Consider the following 21191-nt stretch of genomic DNA (forward strand, 5'->3'; position numbering starts at 1 on the left):
TAGCAAGCCACATAGCATCGCCTGATTCACACAGAGCATGCTTGAGCGCCCCAGTCATTTGCACGTGTGGACAAACTTGTCTCAGGCTGAGTAACTCCCAGTATTGGGTCCCCGACTTAGTCAAGTCACCCTTGCTTGTTGATGCCATGAAATAATTAGTCCGTGTAAGGGCCTAACTTGAGACTGTTCTTAAAAGTAGAACTCAGATTCTTGACTCTTGTGGAATTTATATTATATTATGTGGTAAATTTCAATGACAAACCAGTTGCTTCTTTTTTCTATTGATTTCACTATCGTTAATGTACTTATAAATGCCAGTCCACAAGCCTGGTGAAGTTGGTTCAGAAGATTCTTCTTCTATGAGATAGCCACTTGTGGCATGTGATTACTTGTTCAAAGCTAAATTAAATCTTAGAGGCTTGGCGTAGTGATGGGTCGAGAGGGAGAACTCAAGATTGTGGTTAGCCATGGTAAGGATGAAATACCGAGTAGTGGTGTCAGCTTATGACTAGAAAGAAAGTTGGAAAAGTCTGGGGAAAATAAGCCAGTTTGCTAATTTTGGTCAAAATACATTTTCCAAATTTTTAGAGGACTTTATAATTAAATACTAAACACTTTGTTAAGTTCCTTTAGCGTAATCTAGTCTACTCACTGACGTCTGTCAGTGCTTCAGGTAGTATGCCTTGGTACCAATCATGTTTCAGTTCAGGAGAGAGTGTCATGAGACCTGCCTTCCCATTGGAATGGCTTAACCCTACATTTCCCCCTTTTGTCTAAATAAGACAGAACTAAACCAAATACAACTATAAACAATAATAGCAAATGGTAAATATAACAAACAATATTGAGAACAAAAGTTTTGTTAGACATTCTATCTCAAGGAATCTAAATAATGTAGAGAGTAACTACAATTAAATAATCTAACTCTGTCAAAGATCTGAGAAGGGAATAAATATTACTTAACAAATGAGAGATATCCAAAATGTGCAACAAATGACAGAGACAACTGACTACCTGGGCAATCACCCAAAGTCTCGTTTGTAATGTTGAGTCAACCAACTTTGGCTAAGGCCTAACATAACTGATATACCATTATCAAATGTAAGGAACTTTTTTAGAATTATCCTACCCTGTCTTGGCAAGATAAGACAATCCTGTTTTATATCTTAGTCAGTAGTTGAGGTATGGGCTTTTTTTAACCCAAAGGCCAGTTCTGCCAAGAAGACAGTCTCCCAGTGGAGTGTCTTTCGTGCTCAACGTTCTCTCGGGAGTAGAGTGGCATTGCCAGGAGTAATTGTGTCTCGTTGGCACAGAATTCTAGGTTAGATTAAAGGCCATTTTTTACAGCTCTTCGAAGAGGCTGAAGATTATATTATCTATATTAAATATAGTCTCTATGTATCTAAAAGACCTGATTAACCTAAAAATAAATATGACAAACATATAATTTTCAATACCTATCTAATTTGAAAACTTAGAGAATAAACAACTGTGTAATATATGAAGACAATGATCTTCACCGTTAACAATGTCATTACATATCAAATGTAAACAATGTTGTTACATAAATAGTATCAGAGGTAGAAATGTACATTGTGATATGGTAGATGTATCAATACAATATAAGCATACTCTTATGCAAAAATAGAGGTAGGAACACTCACATTCAATATTCAATATATCAATATACAAGAAACAGTACCAATATAATTTTCTAAAAACAGTAAGTCACAAATACCAATCATCCCATCAAACGTGATCTCTGCTCCTACTTTTAATCTGCTGCAAAACAGGTCCACATTGTGCCTCTGCAGAGCAAACATCTGTAGATCCTAATTCAGATTGCATCACTCTTTTGATGGAAGCCTGCACTGTGACATTGAGAACAATACCTAAGCTATTAAAAAGTAAGGTGAAAATCAAACTTAAAAAAAAAGTATATTTATTTTGTTAGTGTATACTGGGCCTTTTACCTGCATGTATGTTTGTATGAGGGTTTCAGATCTCCTGGAACTGGAATTACAGATAATTGTGAGTACTGGGAATTAAATTTGGGTCCTTTGGGAGAGCAGCCAGTGCTCTTAACTGCTGAGCCATCTCTCCAGTTCCCAAACATTTTTTTTTTAAATCCCTCTGTGTGTATGTATGTGTGTGAACATGTCTTTGTATAAGTAAGGTTGTGATTGTGGAGGACAGCCTGATTATCACCCTCACCTTACACCCTGTTTAAACATGATCTCTTTGTTGTTTACCTGTATGTATGCCAGGCTAGTCTTGTCCATGGGTTTCCAGGAATTCTCTCTGTGTCTCCCATCTCCCCATAGGTGTGCTAGAGCTACAGGCCTATGTTGCTATGTCAAAGATATGTAGGGTTACGGGCGTCCTACATAGGTCCCTATGCTTTGACAGTATTTTATTCACCAGCTTACCTCCCAGGCCATGGAGAAATGCTTTTTGAGAAAGCTATGTTATCAACTACAAAGCACAGAGGGTATTTCTATGCTCCATAGGTCTACCAAAATGTTCTAAACTTTATCAATAGTATATTTTATAAAATTTCATATTTTATAAAATTCTAATTACAAGCACTAAGAAAAGAAAGCATAAGATTCCTTGTCTCCGAGTCTTTCTCACACCAGTTTTCTGCCCTGATGATTGTTGGAAGTTTCTGTGATGCTAAGACCGTCTTTAATGAAATGGCATCCATATTGTCTGTTGCTTTGCCTACATGTGACATAGAGGATGAATGGCCCTCTATGAACGAGTCCCCCTTTTCTTAACTCTGTTGTCAGCTTTATCATTTACTGCTATAAAGTAATGGCACTACCAAGTTTATAATCTTTTCCTGAGCATTATGAGTTTTTTACTAAATGAATGAAAATTGAAAACACACTTAGTCATCCTTCTAAAATATATTTCCAATTTTTCTTTCCCTGTCTCCATTCTCAGGGGTTTATCTGGAAGGGCCTAACTTATTTTGATGAACAGAAATAGAATTCAAACTTTTATGAATACAATCCTTGACCTTCCCTCTTCAACCATTGCAAGTTTATCTCAAATAATGAAACCATTGCAAGAAATACACCCAAACTGATAGCAACCTATAGACTTTCTTCCCAGAGATGGTCTCATTCATGAATATCCCTCTTAGTCTATATCAACGTAAAAGTAACACACAATGTTTTCATTTCTTCAGACTGTTTGAAGAGATTTCTTCTCAATACAGGTTATCTGCAAGCTGTCCAGTTCTTACAGACTCTTACACCTTAGGCCTTCCACTATCATGTATCATGCTACGTTGGTTGGTGTTCTTGGCAGTGTAATTGCGGTTGTACAGGGAGTCTCATCTTGGGAACTCAGCCCATAGGTTGGAGCCTGGAACTCTGAGCTGTTATGTTCATTTACCCCAAATTTCCATTCAGCTGTTATCACTTTATTTGCTCCATCAAATGAGAACCTGCTAGGAAGCCACGTGGCCATTCACACATCCACTGTCTTTTACCTCAAACGTGGCCTAACCTATGACTTTCCCAGTTTCCCTTCTTGTCTTCCTCCATTTGCCATTCTGGCAGCAGAAAGGTCTTAGAACAATAATTTTTAGGACTCCAGCGTTTTCACAGAGGCGTCATCAAATGCAGACGTCTTGCTATGATCTGATTCCATACCGTGTTGTCTAGTGGGCCTTGTCCGCCTTCCTCATGCTGTCTTTGAATTTTACAGTGCTATGCGATCATCCTTTCTGAAGGTTGTTGTTCATCTGCCTGGAATGACATCCTGCCCATCTATAGGTCTGTCTGTTACTATGTTGTCTTCTTAGAGACTTGCATCATCACTCCGGCTACTTAAGGGCTCTATATTCTACAGCTCCTTCTCTATGCCGTGCATTTTCTGTGATCCATTCTCTACAACAGAATGTTTTCCATGAAGCATCATTTTTTTCTCACATTGCTAGTCTCTTGTACGTATTAGATGCCAAAATGCCAGTAGACAAACTCATATTTTAGTTCCATATTAACCTTTTCATTTTTTACAGATGCCTTGGGTTTTTATTATCAGTTATCTCTGGTGTGAGTATGGATATTTTCAGAAGAATCAAAGAACTGCTATTAGCTAATTAGTCTATGCGTGATTAATCTTGAGCTTTCATTGAGATATTTTGACCTTTTTAGTATATTCTAATAGGGGTTGTAATTATTACCTTGTTTTACTTAGTCTTACTTATTGAGCTTTATAGAACCCATTTTTATCTTACAGAAGAAAACAGAAACATCATGGTCCTTAAAAATGCTATTTAAAGCCGGATGCTGTGTTATACACCTTTAATTCTATCACATTAGCGGCAGAGGCAAGTGAATCCCTGTGAATTTGAGGCCAACATGGTCTACAAGAGCTAGTTCCAGGACAGGCACCAAAGCTACACAGAGAAATCCTGTCTCAAAAAAAAAAATAGATAAATAAAAATAAAAAATGCTATTTAAAAAATAAAATTGAACTGTTTAGTATAAAGGAAATATATTTTTCACTATTTCCTTACCTGAATGTGCATCTGCAGATTTTTCTGTTTAAATAATTCTTAGTCCTAATTTATTTCTAAGTAAAATATATTCTTATAATAATTCTTTGTAACAAGATCTTGTGTGGAGCTCGTGACCAGCTAAATGTAAATCTGTCCATGGGTCAAGCAGTCTCGCAGTGCTGAGAGTAGGAACTTTGAGTGAGAGTAATCCACTTAACTATGTTTTTTTTTTTTTTTTTTTCTGATGACCTACAGTATGGAGACCTTTGGAGATGAAATTACCACTGCTCTGTCTTTCAGAACTAGATTTATTTATTAAGTGAAGGGAGTGAAAAGCTGGTATTTTATTGCCCCTGCTTCACTCTGTTTATTTTATATTGAAAATTTATTTTATTATGTAAATCACAAATTAAATTGAAATAAATCCTCTGTAGAAGTTTTAGGTATTTATCTAAAGAGTGTACCTTACTTTCGAATTTGGGGTTTGAAAGAAAAGTATAGTTGCTAGTCATAGTGGGACATGCCTTTAGGAGGCAGAGGCAGGTGGATCCCTCTGAGTTTGAGGCCAGCCTCTTCTACATAGAGAGTTCCAGGACAGCCAGAGTTACATAGACAGACCTCACTTAGAGAACATACTCCCCCAAATAAAAAGATAAATGCAACATTTAGTTTGATATGTAGTCATACATGTATGATCTACAATATGAACATAGATAACGCTGTCGTAGGATTCAAACGTCTGTTTATGGTCCATAATAGAAGTGCAGTACTTGTTTCTTTACAGACTGGCCAAAACCCAAGCATGGTTGGTGTATTGTTAGATGCTAGGTTTTGCTGATGTTATTTCAGCCCTTCAGCCTCCTGGTTGCTACCACAGTGACCTTTTTCAGCTGCAAATCCATCGCATCATCTCATTTGTAAACCCATCAAAGGCATTACTGTACTGTCAGAAGAAAGGGCAGACTCTGACTCCTGCCTGCAAGTGGCCTGAAAGTCTCTGCAAGATAAGGTCTCGCCCTTTGATCCACAGTCCTCTGTTAACGATACCATTTGTGCTAATTGCTTATGACTTTTCCTGTTGTCAGTCTTTCGCAAATGGTCCCCCTTTGATAGGTAATGCCCTCGTTTTCTGCTTCATGGTTTAAAATTCTTCTCTGGAATCATTTGCCATCATTGCTTTCCAAGTGGAAAATAGTTAGCCTGCTCTCTCCCAGGTTGCACGTCGCTGCTGCTCACACTTCTCATAGATGGGTACCTACTAGAAGTCGTGGTTCTGATGTTGGTGCTTTGCATTCCTAGTGCCTACAATATGTGGTGTCTGCAGCCTGCTATACTCAGGAGTTTCTTTGGTAGAGAGCCACTTCAAGGGGAGTTTCTCTAAGTCTTTTTGCTTCCTCCTAGGAGGACACACTTATTTTCCCACCTTTGAAGCCTATCTTATCTCTCTGTCTTCATTCATTTTAGCTTTTTAGATCTGAATGTGTTTGCCTCTTCTGCCACATTGTGACTTTCTTGGGGCTAGGAATGTGAGGTATCTCTTGAAATGCTAGTTATTAAAATTTTAGAAGGTGTAAATCTTTGGATGAGTTAATGAGGCTCTATTATATTGTGCATATTCTATACAGGCACATATATTTGTTTTAACTGGCTTTCTGATGAAGAACCCCTAAAGCCATCTACTACAGATTGATTTTTCCTTTTGTCTTTAAAAAAATGTTATTCATTTTACATACCAACCACAGTTCTCCCTTCCGCTTATCTTCCCACTACCCCCACCTACCTCTCCCCTTTACCCCCTATCCACTCCTCAGAGAGGGAAAGAGCTCCCATGGGGAGTCAACAAAGCCTGGTATATCAAGTTGAGGCAGGAGCAAGCCCCCTTGCTGCATCAAGGCTGGGCAAGGCATCCACCGTAGAGAATGGGCTCTAAAAAGCCCTGTTCATGTACCAGGGATAAATCCTGGTCCAACTGCCAGGGGCACCACAAGGAGACCAAGCCACATAAATATCACCCACATGCAAAGGACCTTATTCGGCCCCATACAGACTCCCCAACTGTCAGTTCAGAGTCCATGAGCTCCCACTAGCTTGGGTCAGTTGTCTCTGTGTGTTTCCTCCTCATGCTTTTACCTCTGCCCCCCTCCCCCCATCATAAAATCCCACTTTCCTCTCTTTGACTGAGCTGAAGGGGCTCTGCCCAGTACTCCCTTGCCCTTCCCTCTGTCCCCAGTTTACCCAGGAGATCGTATCTATTTCCCCTTCTTAGGGCAATCCATGTGTGTCCATTTTTGTTACCTAGCTTCTCTGGGGCTGTGGGTTGTAGCCTAGTTGTCCTTTGCTTTACATCTAATACCTGCTTATGAGAGAGTACATACAGTGGTTATCTTTCTGGGAGTGGGTTACCTCACTCAGGATGATTTTTTTCTAATTCCATCCACTTGCCTGCAAATTTCATGATGTCATTTTTTTAACTGCTGAATAATACTCCATTGTGTAAATTTACCACATTTTCTTTATCCATTCTTTGGTTGAGCAGCACCTTGTTTCTGGCTATTACGAATAATGCTGCTATAAACATAGTTGAGCAGATGTCCCTGATGTATAATTGAACATAGTATGTAGCCCAAAGTGGTATTGCTTTATCTTGAGATAAGGTTGATTTCCACTTTTCTGAGAAACTGCTATACTGATTTCCAAAGTGAGTGTACAAGTTTGCATTCCCACCAGCAGTGGAGGAATGTTCCCTTTATTCCATATCCTCCCCAACATAAGCTGTCATACATATTTATTTCATGATGGAGGTGGGTCTTGTATCTTATCTGTTGCTTTCATTGGTTAACTAATAAAGAAAACTGCTTGGCCTGATAGGACAGAACATTAGGTAGGCAGAGTAGACAGAACAGAATGCTGGGAGAAAGAAGCCGAGTCAGCAGTCGCCATGATTATCCCACCCAACACAGACAGTTTAAGATCTTCCCTGTTAAGCCACCTCGTAGGCTACACAGATTATTAGAAATGGGTTAGATCATTATGTAAGAGCTAGCCAATAAGAGGTTATAACTAATGGGCTAGGCAGTGTTTAAAAGAATACAGTTTCCATGTACTTATTTCGGGCATAAGTTAGCCATGCGGGCGGCCCGGCAGCGGGGACGCAGTCCCACCGTTCCACCTATAACAATTTCATGCTAAGAAACCCTACTGAAGTATACTGAGAACATCTTAGGACCTATTTTTCCAGCTATAGAACTAAGACTGCCCCAGTTTTTTCTCATCTGACTGCCTGGGCCATCTAGATAGGTTCTGTTTTGCCTGTGTGGTTATTGATGGAGGAATGACAAGCATGCCCATCACTGGGCATCACTTCCCACCACTGGGCATCACTTACAGTATTCCTAAACCATCCCCAGGTGTCCTGTTGCCTGCAGATCAGAACAACACCTTGAGAGCATTTGACCTGCAGTGATTTTCTACCTTCAGCATCTATATGATTTATTGCTACTTTTCTGTATGCAGTATCAGTGTAGTACATTAAATATCTCCTGAAGGACCTGGGAAAAGCATTTGATTTCCACACACTAGAGTCCTTTTAAACGCAGTCTATCTCTCTGAGGTCCCAGAAAGCAGTTAGGTATGTTTCTGTTCTTTACACGTGTCATTATAATAGGCACGTACTCATTATGGTGTCTCTGACTTTCCCTCACTGCTGTTTAAATCCTCCCAATCAAATTAAGGCTTTCTCTCCTCCCATATTCCACCTACCAGGTTCATTATCTCTGTCAGTTTAAAACTCCGTTTTGCTCCACTCCCTTTGTTTTACATGGCTTTCAAAATTGGTCCTTGAATCAGTCTCATTTTAATAGTTTTTTAGGTCTTTGTAGTTGTACCAACAGAGCTAAGACAGGTTTTTCTTCCAATATTCTAATTCCTTAAATATTTCTGCCATATGTAACTCATGGTTATTGGTTGTCATAGAGGTTAATTGTTTTCTTGAAGAAGAGTGCTGGCTTTGTGTGCTATTCCCTTCTTGTTTTGATTGACTCAACTTCCATGCCTCCAAAGACTGTAAACAGCAACATTTTCTTTTACTTTAAAATGCATTTATTTCGAAGATTAAGAGTCAGGGTTTACTCCACGCGGAAGCTGTCAGCATAGAGGGAAGAAGTTAATTTAATCATAATAGCAGGTTGTTTGACTTCATAATTTTACCAAGATTCTTTTTTGTCTTTTAAGGCAGGGCCTGACTATAGTATTGGAACAATGTAGACCAGGCTGGCCTTGAACTCAAAGAGATCTGCCTGCTTTGGGCTCCTCGTTCTGGGATTAAAGGCGTCTACCACCATGCCCAGCTTCTAAAATTCTTAGTCTTGTCTGATTAATTTATTAATGTATGCAGGCGTTTTACTCTGTATGAGAGTTTCAGATTCTCTAGAACTAGAGTTACAAACAGTTGTGAGTTTCCATGCGAATGCTGAAAATTATACCCAGATCCTCTGGAAGAGCAGCCAGTGTTCTTAACTGCTGAGCCATCTCTCCAGACCCTGATTTTTAAACTCTTAATTCTATATTGGCTCATTTATGACACATGAGTATATCAAATATTTATTTCAATATGTTGTAAAGGAGTAAATGAACTTATTGAGGACTTATTTTATGTATATTACATGATATCTTTGAAAAGTCAGCGAGATCTGCACATGTACCTTGGGGCTTATACTTCATGGTTTTTTAGGATGAAATCCACCAAAGCTTCCCATTAGTTTCCACTGTAGCAAATGGCTGTAGAATGGATTGTCTGCTGCTGCTCATGGGTTTGAACTTTGAGTGGTGATTTTCTTAACTTTCAACTCCAACATCATGAGTTACATCGCATGTAACTATATTTGTTATTTAATCCTTGTAGTTAAAAATACCGTCTTCCTTGCCAGTTTGACTTTCAGAACGCAATAGAAAGAACTCATAATCTTCCTATTCCTACATTCAACTAAGAGTAAATAATTTGATTATTCTGTGTACTTTGTAAAAGTGTGTTCCTACCAGAACCGTAACGTAATTCTAATTAAGTAAGACTGACAATACTATGGATATTATTTAATTATTAAACCATTATCATATTTTATACTATGATATTCTTTTTACATGTGTGTGTGTGTGTGTGTGTGTATACATTTTTTTTCAGACAGAGTCTCACTACAAAGCCTTGGCAATCCTCAGGCTTGTGGTAATTCTCCTGGTTTTTTCTTTCCAGTGTTGGTGTGTGCCACCACGCCATGCTCTTAACTGTTTGTGGTTAAACAGATAACTGTTAATACGCTTGGATCTGTTATGTAGTGGGATAAATTTAGTTTCGTGTTACCTGTTCAGTTTTAGTGAAAATTACCTAGTTTACCTAAAACTCATTTTTCCTCCATATATACATAATGCTATGACTTCCATACGCAAATCCAATATTTACGATGATAGCTCAGGCTGGACCTTCATGTGATTCTAAATAAAAGCCCACGGGAATCACTTACGTTTGGCAGGCAGCAGGCTCCCTGTGGAAGAGGAGCACATTTTTTGCAAATATAGATGTGCAAGGGCATTGATGGACTTTGGCTGTGTGTAAGATTGGACCCTTGGTGCTAAAATTTAAAAGGTTCTGCTTGTGGATTGTAGGAAGACAAATGGCGCCTCTCTGGAAGTGAGGGGAAATAGTCCTGTAATTCAGTGTCATGGCGATAGAAATAGGAACCTTAACTAGTCATCTTTTATTTTCGGCTCAGACAAGCACCTATAAAATATAACCCTGATGGGGAGCCCATGATAGTAAAGATACAGAAATGACATTTTGCTGATGAATTTTCTCCTACCCATTACTTCCCACTTTTATTTTTATACAAAATCTTTTATGGTGAAAGTTGCTGGCTTATTGCTTGTTTATGTATCCAAAGGCAGATTCTTAAAATAAAAACTCTTTTTGCGTGGGTTTGTGTGGTGTGTTTTGCTGTTGAATTATTTCAGCAAATTTTGGGATGGGAGCAGTATACTTTGGTTTAATTCTCCTCTACTAATTATCATTTTTGTTTTCTTCTTGTTGCTAAACTCCAATGTAATGTAAATTAGGATACAATTTGGATGGTGCACCTCATTTCCTGTTCACTTCTGAATGTATCTTGTTTTGTCATAGTGGTCACTGGTTTCTTTTTATTGTTGTCAATTGTTTTGATTTAGAGAGAGGTTCTTAGTATATCATCCTGGCTGGCCTGGAACTCACTGTGTAGACAATACTGGCATGGAACTCATGGAAATTATCCTTCCTGTGCTTCGAAAGTGCTGAGATTAAAGGCTGGATTTTTAGTTGTTTTCTGAGGGCATCTTTTGAATGCATTTGGAATACATTGTTTTGCTCTGCCTGTCTGTTTGCCTAGTGCAGCTAGAAAAGCCTCTGAAGAGACGGAGCCCTAGTACTGTTTGTTCAGTGGTCTCTAACCAGTCAGCATTATCATCCTTAGGCCTTGAGTTGAAGTGAGAAAGGAATTCTCAAAGAAGATGCAATGATTGAGATGTGGGTCTGTAGAAGCAATGTTTGTGGTGCAGGAATAGGTGTTGCTCAGCTTCTCCAGCCTTAGTGCCTCCTTCATGAACTTCAGATGAATCGGTCTACAGGGCAGGAGTTGAAAGGAAAGGGCTGATACCTTGTAAAATGTATATGATTTTTTCGGTCCTCTCAGTGGTCCCATGAAGAAAGCACTAACATTTGAATGGAAGTCAGTTCATCAGAGTTCAGGCTCTGGTATTTCAAGTTGCTGGGCATTTGTCTCTGTTTCTCTAGCATGTGCACGTGTGTGTGTGTGTGTGTGTGTGTGTGTGTCTTTATAAACCTGATAGATATACACAATTATCTTTGTTATATTTAGGGTCTTATATAAAACCCTTGGCAGAAAGCAGTAGATGCTGTTTCCTCAAAGGTGTGTTCACAGTAAGGAGATTGACTATGCATAGAACCCAAAGACTTGAATTTTTATGAAAATATTCATTTTTAACTTAAGTCTCAGGGTTGTTGTCAGAGGTGAAAAGCTCATCTAGAACACAGGTAATCACATTGTGATTCAGAAATCATGTGCTGTTGATCTATATTAACTTGAGCTGATATCTATTAAAATTTAAGAATCCATCTGCAAGTTTTTAAAAGTGCAAGATTTTGGGAATACAGAGTTAAATTAATAACTCGTAAGTACTGTCATGGACTAGAAACATGTGAACATACACTCTAAAAATGATTACTGTTGAAGCTTTCACTTGGATTTTCTCAGCCCTTTGTTGATACTGTCAGCGATAGCCAATTCTCTGGCTAATCTGAAGCCCAGAAATGCATTGGACTTGCATGTTTATTATCATGTGGAATCTTTGGAAATACTCTTCTCTGAGCATTGCCTTTATATAGTCTACTTTGGAGGTATATTCTATTAGGCCTTCCATCTCCAGCAGGCTTCATATTTATTGTTTCCTCGACTCAGCCAAGTGCTTTGAGTTTTATTGTTTTAATAAGTGTTGAATTGTTTATTAGACAAACTTAGGTGATTCTGTGCATAGCTTTTGCATTCCACAATAAATTCAAATCATTATTATCTTCCATTATCTAAATGGATGCATAGATCAACAGATGATAGATGGATGCCTACAGAGTGCTGTGTATAAAGACAAAAATATATCAAAACCCATACACTGGTTGCTATTAAATGGCACATCCTATATCCACGCTATAGAGTGTTAATTTTATTGTTTCTGGAGCCCTAATCATTCTCCTTCAGACCATTAAATATTGATGGGGAGGTATGATATAGATGAGTCTTTCTAAGAAAAAGTGCATCTCAAATACATTTAAAGGAAAATCACTGATTTTGAATGTTTTATGAATGGAGTCATGAGGTGGGAAGGATGCCTAAAACCTGAAGTCTGGGAAGGTTGAGATGAAGATGAGATGGCTTAGTAGTTAAGGGCACTTGGTGCTTTTGCAAAGGACTCCGTTACAGTTCATCATGCATATCCTGGCTCCCACTCGACTGTAACGCTAATTCCAGGAGGTGTGCCACTGTCTTCTTGTCTCTGCAGCCACAAGGCACACGTACAAATACATACATACAGTCAAACCTCATGCACGTAAACCTATTTAATCTTTAAAAAATGGATTTGATTATATGCCTTAACTGTTTTCCACATTCAGTTGGCATATGATTGGAATCCCTTAATTACTCTTAAGCAGCTTACAGTCAAGGAACATAGCAGTGTTTCCTTTTCTGTGAATTCGATCTGTATAGCATTGTCACTTCAGGTATACATCTCCTTTAGATACTAAACCAATGGCTAAACCAATAGATAGGGATTGTTAAAAATCATTCCTTTCAGAGACTCTCAAGGCTTTTTGTTGAGCTGTTTCTACTGGTTGGATTCTTAGAAGAAAATTGTTACAAGAACCAAAAGGCACCCCCCCCCCCACACACACATGCCTTAGCTGCTCCCCTCCCCCTGCCACCCTGCATCCCTGTTACTTTTATCTTTAGTTGATAGAAGACAACACCAAATTGATCCTGGATCTGCAGCACCTACAGTGAGTGGAGGCTGATGATTGTCATTTAGACAATTGGAGTCGTCAGTTTTTCTATATGTGCTTATCTTTACATACTATGGAAACACAGCATTCACATTTTAGGGCAGGTGAGATTGCTCTGTGGGCAAAGGTTCTTGCTCCAAGACTAATAAAATTTCTTTTCTATTATTGGAAATAGATTTTTTTCTCACATCATACATTATATAACATAACACACACATATATTTATTTTTTCCCCTTTTGGTTTTTCCAGACAGAGTTTCTCTGTGTGTAGTCCTGGCTGTCCTAGAACGTGCTTTGTAACCAGGCAGGCCTCAAACTGACAACGATCCACCTGTTTCTGCCTCCTGAGTGCTGAGATGAAAGGAATGTACCACCATGGCCCAGTCTAACAATTCTCCCTCCCTCCCTCCCTCCCTCCCTCCCTCCCTCCCTCCCTCCTTCCCTCCCTCCCTTCCTCCCTCCCTCCCTCCTTCCTTCTGTTCTTCCTGCCTTCCTTCTTTCCTGCCTTTCTTTCTTTTTTTAAAGAAAATATACTTGAAAATAAATTAGATTATAGAATTTTTACTTTTTACTTAATATACTCTGTAGAAGATCTTTTGGGACCTATCAGCAGAAATTGATGCCTTACAGTGTTATTTAACTATTCAAGGGAAGTGATTATGTTTTCATGATTTCTAACTTAGTGTTGTAAAATTATCTCTAGGTTTCTCAAGGGAGCATCAATTTCTTATGTCAACAAAATTTTATGCTTGGTAAACTGAGCTGAGTACCCAATCCTATTTTTTTCCTGGGAGGCAAAACAGTTAACTAGAATTCACTAATATTAAGTAGTTTCTTTCTCTCGCATATTGAAGCTGATTCCGTCTCTGTCAACAGGGTCCTTGTGGTTCTTCCATGATGTGCAGAACACCACCCATACCTGCCCCAGTGACCTTGTATTTTGGCAAAGGAGATGAACACTAAAAACTTTACTTTTACATGGATTGGGGAGGTGACTTTGGGGGTAACAGTACTTGTTGAACAGGTTAGGGGCTGAGTTCCAATCTCTAGCATCCTTACACCCTGCATGGCCACACACATACCTATAACTCCAGTGTTGTGTGGGGTGAAGACAGGAGGATGGCTAGGGCTTGCTGAGAACAAGCTAGCTTTGGCTAAATTTATTTTACAACCATCTTACCTTGGTCCTGACTTCCCACGTACACCTTCCCTTTCTAACTACAGGACTGACCGTTGCTTCTATTGTAGTCATCACGCTTACATATCCCAGCTTCCTCTTAGGCAGCTTCATCCTTCGAACCATCTGTCCATTGTCGACTCATCAACTTATATTAAAGTCTGATTTTATTGTGATTTCCATATGTATCTAATACTTTAAATAAGTTTTTTTATCTATTTTTTTATTGTACCCACTTTTGGTGGGTATTAAACACACACAAACGATGCTAACAATTATACCACATGATATATTTTGATCAAGAGTTATTTAGAACCATCAGTTTTAGTTGGCGCTATAATCTCACTAGAAATTCTTTTCTTTATCTTTTTTTCTCGTTCTCCTCTCTTCTCCATCGTTTCATGCATTCTAAGCTTCAGCTATAGTTGCTTTTTTAAGAACTGAGAAAATTAAGATCATAGTTTAGATTCTCCTTTACCCATAAATCCTGAAGTTAAAATTAAAGCAATCAAATTAAAGTGTAGCTCTCATCCAGTGTTATGCCATTATCCATCCTCACCATGGTGTCCTCAAATATTTCCTATCAAGGTGGATCATCTCCATTAGCTTATAACTGCGTTTAAGAATTTCTCATCTTGAAATGAAACAACGTTTTCCTTTTATCCCATATTTTCTTTGACCCTTCATTTAATTGTTGTCTATTCACTCAGACTTCCTGTAGTAAACAGTGTTTCTCGCCTTCCCAGTGCTGCGACTCTTTAATACAGGTCCCCATCTTGTGGTGATTCCCCAGTCATAAAATTATTTTCATTGTTACTATATAATAGTGATTTTGGTACTGTTATGAATCATAATGTAAATATCTAATCTACAGATGATCATTTGACCAGCAAAGGGGTCGTGATCCATAGGTTGAGAACCGCTGATTTAGAAGGTTATAAACTCTTCTCTGTTTTTCTGGCCGTGGCTCAGCATGGGTTCAGTACTACCTCCTACACAGTTAGGTCCTTAGTTTCTGCCCTCTGGCCTCAGTGGTGCAGACAACAGGGTGCATTCAATCTGCCTTTACCCAGTGCTTGAACAGTATTGATTCTGACAGCTCTTCCTCTTTCCGACGTTGAGCTCTCCTTTCCCCAAGTTAGAGTTTCCTTTTCCATCTCTGCATGTTTGCAGCTCTTCCCAATCTCCAGCCTTCCCACACTCTCTTTTCAATCCCATCAAGGCAGAAAGTGCAGGGGGAGAGGGAAGATGTTCTTGCATGAGGCCTTGAGGGGTGATAATATTCATGTCCACATGAGTAATGCCAGTCCTGGGAAGCTGAAGCAGAATGTTCGAGGCCATTCTGGGCCACATAGCTATTTTGAGGTGAGTCTCGGCTACTTGCTAAGACTATATATTTCTCAAAAAGAAAACAAGCAAAGTACAAGTATTCATGTATTGAAGCTCACTTGAGGAAGAGAAGGCAATGATAGAATTTAAATTGTTATAAAAATAAGATGGTACAAGATAAATATGCCTTTTAAGATCTCACTTGCGGTGAGAGGTGCAGAAAACATGTGCTTTGCTGAAAACGCCTGTGGTTGGAGCTGCAGTCTCGGTGACTTTTGTGTGCTTTACAGGTGACAGTCTTGGCCATTATGGAAGCCTGCCCCTTTTATAAATGAAGGTGAATGTCTAATTACTATGGATTTCTTTTACATTAGCACAGTTTACTGTTTAAAAGTTGAAATCTCAAAGTCATAGATTTAAGAAAGTTTATAGGAATGAAATACCGGACGATTTTATATTCTTTGGAAATTGACTGTGTATATTGTGTCTTGAAGAGAGGAGACAGGAATAGGAGAAAATTTGATTTCCAAACGTTTGTCTTTAATGGGTGCTTTTCTCCCATGGTGGCTGCAATGGCACTTTTCATCCAGGAGTCTCTGTGGGCCAGGGATTGTGTTTCATATTCTTTATCTGAGTTAATGCTTCCCAGAGCTCTGAGGTAGATGTTAATAGTTCCTGTTTTAGGGAAGGGAACTGAAGTTTAAATTTTATGTGAGCTAAAGCTATGCAAGTTAATTTATATAAGCTTATATACGATTTGAAGTGATAATTAAGGAGTATGAACTTAGCACACAGCTAACTTGGGAGTTTGGGCCTTTACCACGATATGTAGTGAAAGAAAATTCAGCGTGAATAGCTTTCTCATCTTTCTAGTGACCCACAGTGTCTCGCATGGCATTTCACTCATCAATTCATCATTTTACCTAGGCCATTGGCTCTTCACAGGGATCCATCCTACTTTGTAAGCAAGATCAGAGGTGTCCAGGTGATTTCTTGAGTGCCCCAAGACAGCAAACCCACAACGAGAGCCAAGCTTGGTGACCTCAGATTCAGTGTTCATGATGCGAAGTGGCGAGATGTTTCCTCCTCTGCATCGATTCCATTTGCCAGAGGATAAAATTGTCCTCATTCTGTAGGGAATACCACTTTTTGCTCTTCCACTTTAATTCAACTTCATTTGTTTAGTTAATAATCCGGGAATGTTGCTGGATTAGCAGAAATTTGATGAGAACCCTCACCTTCCGCATCACAGGTAATGGAGTGGAGTAGAAACAGCACCAAAGGCAGAACCCTTGCGCCCTGTCCCCAAGGCGCCTCCACGGACAGGTTAAAATTGACAGCTGGCATGGCTTCTTCTGCTCTCCTTCTGGGAAGCCCAGGTCAAGCACTTGACACTCCGCATCAGCTCTGACCTGAAGATTAGCCTCAGCAAGCTGCGTAATTAAACTGCTGGGATTCGTTTCCCCTGACTGGACAGAAGAGCCTCGCAAGGTGACGGCTCTGCGAAGTGATAGCGCTGAGTCCGACGTTAGCAGTAAAGGAATCCGAGCTCAGAAATCTCTCCAAGCTTCTGTTAATGAGGCAGAGACAGCATTTAGCAGGGAAAATGAGGTCACTAGAAAGAAAACTTACCCTTTCCCCCCGCTTTAATGAAGAGCCAATCATTTTGCCTCCTTTTGAATTCGGGCCTAAATTTATTGTCCTGAATAAACCTCAATTTAAATGAACAAATAAGTTTTCCTCAAGGGTGTAGTAATGTTGTTTAAACTCACATTTATGGGGAGCGAGGGAAGTTAGAGAACTCTAAAGTAGCACCAGGATATGTCAAGAAGTTTGAATCCTTGAGTCTGTTCCGACCAGAACAAACTGAAATAGCCACAGCCCTCAGCTGTTCAGCGGCCTGTGCTTTATTTATTAAAATGTGTTTAAAAAACATGATGACTTTTTCCTTGGATACTTCCTTTCCTTGAAACATTATTCCAGCACATGTAACTTGTTCTCCCAGGGTTCTTACAGCTGTCACATGTAGATGTTGCAATGATAGTCACACCAGCAACATTTTCCATACACTGCTATGAAAACTGGATCCTAAAAGCTATATTATATGCTTATAGTATGCGTCTTCTGGGCCTGGGAGTCTCTGATTTCTGTGATTTCCTGAGGAGTTGAGAACTAGGAGAGGAGGAGTCTAGTGTAGCCTTTTCATCCTGAAGAAAGTGTTTTCTGTCATCAGCACCTAAGTTAAACGTTCCTGAAGTTTTTCCATGCTGTTCTCTGGTTTGCACCAAACCACCATTCAGGTCTTTAGCAAGTGGCGGTGTTAAAATTGATATTTTGAGTTTACCTTCTACCCTCCTCTCCACTTTCACATTAACAAATCAGCCATCTTTCTCTCCTAAAGCTTTTTTCCTCTTTTTTTTTAGAATATTCTTTCTTTTTTAAAAAAATATTTATTTACTTTTTATGTATACAATATTCTGTTTGTATGTATGCCTGCAGGCCAGAAGAGGGCACCAGACTTCATTACGGATTGTTGTGAGCCACCATGTGGTTGCTGGGAACTGAACTCAGGACCTTTGGAAGAGCAGGCAATGCTCTTAACCTCTGAGCCATCTCTCCAGCCCCTCTTTTTTTCCTCTTATAAGACACGGTTTTCTTTTCAATTTCACCTGTTCTAGTAACATCTGTAGACGCAAAGGACAAAGTGTGAATAGAAAAGAGTGATCAGGAGACTGTGAAGGGAGTGGCTGGAATAAAGAGGAACCACATGTTCTCACCTGTTTCCCCCCATTTTTATTGACTTCTGGCAGATGTAGGAATATGGAGAAAGAGTGGGATGGGATTAATGTTAAAATCTTCCATTCTGTCCCTTAATCTCTCTTTGGTGTGCTAGTTCAAATGACATTGACTTTTAAAGAACAGTTCAAGTGTATTTAAAAGCTTAGACTTTCAACTTAAACTAAAGCCTAAATTCAATTTAAGTGGCATCCTCCGGACCTGTTGCCTACTCCCATGAGGACGTTGTTTGATAACTGTAACTGAAGTCCCCTGAAGACTGGGTGTCCTGGTGCATCTTGCTTCATCCAGCTCTGTTCTTAACTCTTTTTCAAAATAAATTTGTGGAAAGTGATACAGCTACCCTATGAGATTGCAGGAATAATTTTTTGATTGTTTACTTGAGATAGTAATATAATCACATCATTTACCCCTCCTCTTTTTTTTTTCTAAAACCTCTCATTATGCCCATCCTTTCAAATTTTGCTTACTTTGCTCAAACTTTGTTCTCTTTCAAATTCTTGGCGTCTTTTTCACTGTTTTTCTGTAGGTCCATGCATATGTATATACATACATTCCTAAATATAATCTAGTCAGTCTGTATAGTGTTACCTTATATGTATGTTAAGACATGACTATTTGGTATTGGACAACCAATTTGTGTTCTCTTCCCTGGAGAAGACTTTTTATCCTGCCCTCAGTATTCCTTCATTGCCTGTAGTTCTTTGTGTCGAGTTGAAGCCTCATGATCTTTCCTCCCCCTAAAATGGTGAGTCTATTTCTGTTGTGCTTGTTCAGCTCATACATAGGCGGTCTATAGGGGTGTAACTTCCGACATTTCTAGGGGACACAGTCTCACAACAAACTCCCTGATCCCATGTCTTTTACAGTCTTTCTGTCTCCTCATCAATATTTCTGGGTTCCAAACTTTAGCTCCTGTGCATTCTATCTTTTTGTCTGTCTGCCTGCCTGCCCATCCATCCATCCATCCATCCATCCATCCATCCTTACATTCAAACTATCTATGGATCTATCTACTTGTGTATGTATGTATATATGTATGTATGTACGTATCTACCTACCTACCTACCTACCTACCTACCTACCTATCTACTTATTTACTTACCTTCCTTCCTGTCAAGCAGAAGCAAGCATGCACATGCATGGTAGTTTATGGCACTACATTTTCTAAAGTTAGGATTTGGTGAATGCCATCCCAGATCTCATCAGAGACACTTCCCTTCCTCCAGTACAGTAAGAATGATCTGGCCAAGGTTACCAGATTTCTACCAATGGCTACTACCAACAGATGCTTCTAGATTTTATTTTCACTGGACTTACTTGTATATTAGAAAGTATTTCTTCAAGTCATATTTCAAAATCCAACCTCCCAAATCTGCAAGTTGTTATTTAGCTTTTATACAACCTTTCCTTTTTTTAAATTTATTTATTTATTAAAGATTTCTGCCTCCTCCCCGCCACCACCTCCCATTTCCCTCCCCCTTCCCCGATCAAGTCCCCCTCCCTCGTCAGCCCAAAGAGCAATCAGGGTTCCCTGCCCTGTGGGAAGTCCAAGGACCACCCACCTCCCTCCAGGTCTAGTAAGGTGAGCATCCAAACTGCCTAGGCTCCCACAAAGCCAGTACGTTCAGTAGGATCAAAAACCCACTGCCATTGTTCTTGAGTTCTCAGTAGTCCTCATTGTTCGCTATGTACAACCTTTTCAATCTCCCTGGTCTTCACTGACTCCCATCAGAAATCCGCAATGTTTGCATTACCAGAACTACAGCCTGATTCCAGGTTTCACAACTATCTCCACTACAAAGGAGAAACAGCTGGAGAGCAGCAGATGGTACCGGAAAGTATCTTTGCTTTCAAGTTTGTGTGTATTAGATGCGCAGATACCTGCCCTGTTTTGATAATCTAACTCCTTGACACAATACTCAGAATAGTGCCAGGGCTGACCTGGCTGAACCTGCTGAGCTCTTCTCTTTATTTCTAGCCAGGACTTGGTCCTACCTTATTGAATTTACATATGCTAGCTCCCTTGTCAATCTTGGCTTCTATTCCAGTAGCTTCCATCTCTTTTTTCTTCTCACCCTGCCATCTTTCCATCCATTTAACTCTTCAGTTGGTAGCTCACTTCCTTCCAGTTCTGTTTCTTCCCCTTGAACTCACCCAGTCTTCCTCAGTGATGTCCAGTTACATCTCCATAGGCCCCCTTGCATGTGCCCAAGGGAAATCAGGTTTGCAGTAGTAAAATGGACTTGGTAGTGATCTTGTTCTTCAAGTTTGCATATTGACCTTTATTGCTTTTCTGACTAGGTTCCTGATATGATCTGTATTTCTTCACACCTACCAATCAGCATCTTCTGCCTTGTCTATTTCAACATAACTATTATTTTTTTCCCTTTAGATTCTCATTCAGTTCTGACATGTCTGCACCTTCTGGATTATTTCTCATCTATTAGCCATTTTTTTGATCATCCTCATTTTATGTTACATTGTTACTGTAAACATGAGTTTCATCACAACACATTGGTTTAAAGGACAATACTTCATGTAGTTTTGTTACATATATACATAGACACACACATATATGCATATATAAAGTAAAATAAATCAATAAAATTTTATCAGTAAAACTCTATGATATGGCACTGTATTTGATTTATTTTATTTTATTTTATTGAGAATTGATCATTTGGAACTGCTGGCAAGCTAAGTTCCTGACATAACTTGTAAGTTATCACGAAATCTTGCAACATTCATTAGTACCTCCTTAAGCATATTGGAACTGTGTG

At 39.2% G+C, this 21191-nt stretch overlaps 1 protein-coding gene across 13 annotated transcripts in view; it reads left to right on the top strand.

The window, feature by feature from the left end:
• Positions 1-21191, top strand: part of Ptprk (protein tyrosine phosphatase receptor type K) — a 525156-nt gene that overhangs the window by 241326 nt on the left and 262639 nt on the right. The window lies entirely within an intron of this gene.

Source organism: Microtus oregoni, unplaced genomic scaffold (assembly GCF_018167655.1).
Source record: "Microtus oregoni isolate MIOR12 unplaced genomic scaffold, Mior012 000006F_ref0000085, whole genome shotgun sequence".
In the NCBI taxonomy this organism is placed as follows: Eukaryota; Metazoa; Chordata; class Mammalia; order Rodentia; family Cricetidae; genus Microtus; species Microtus oregoni.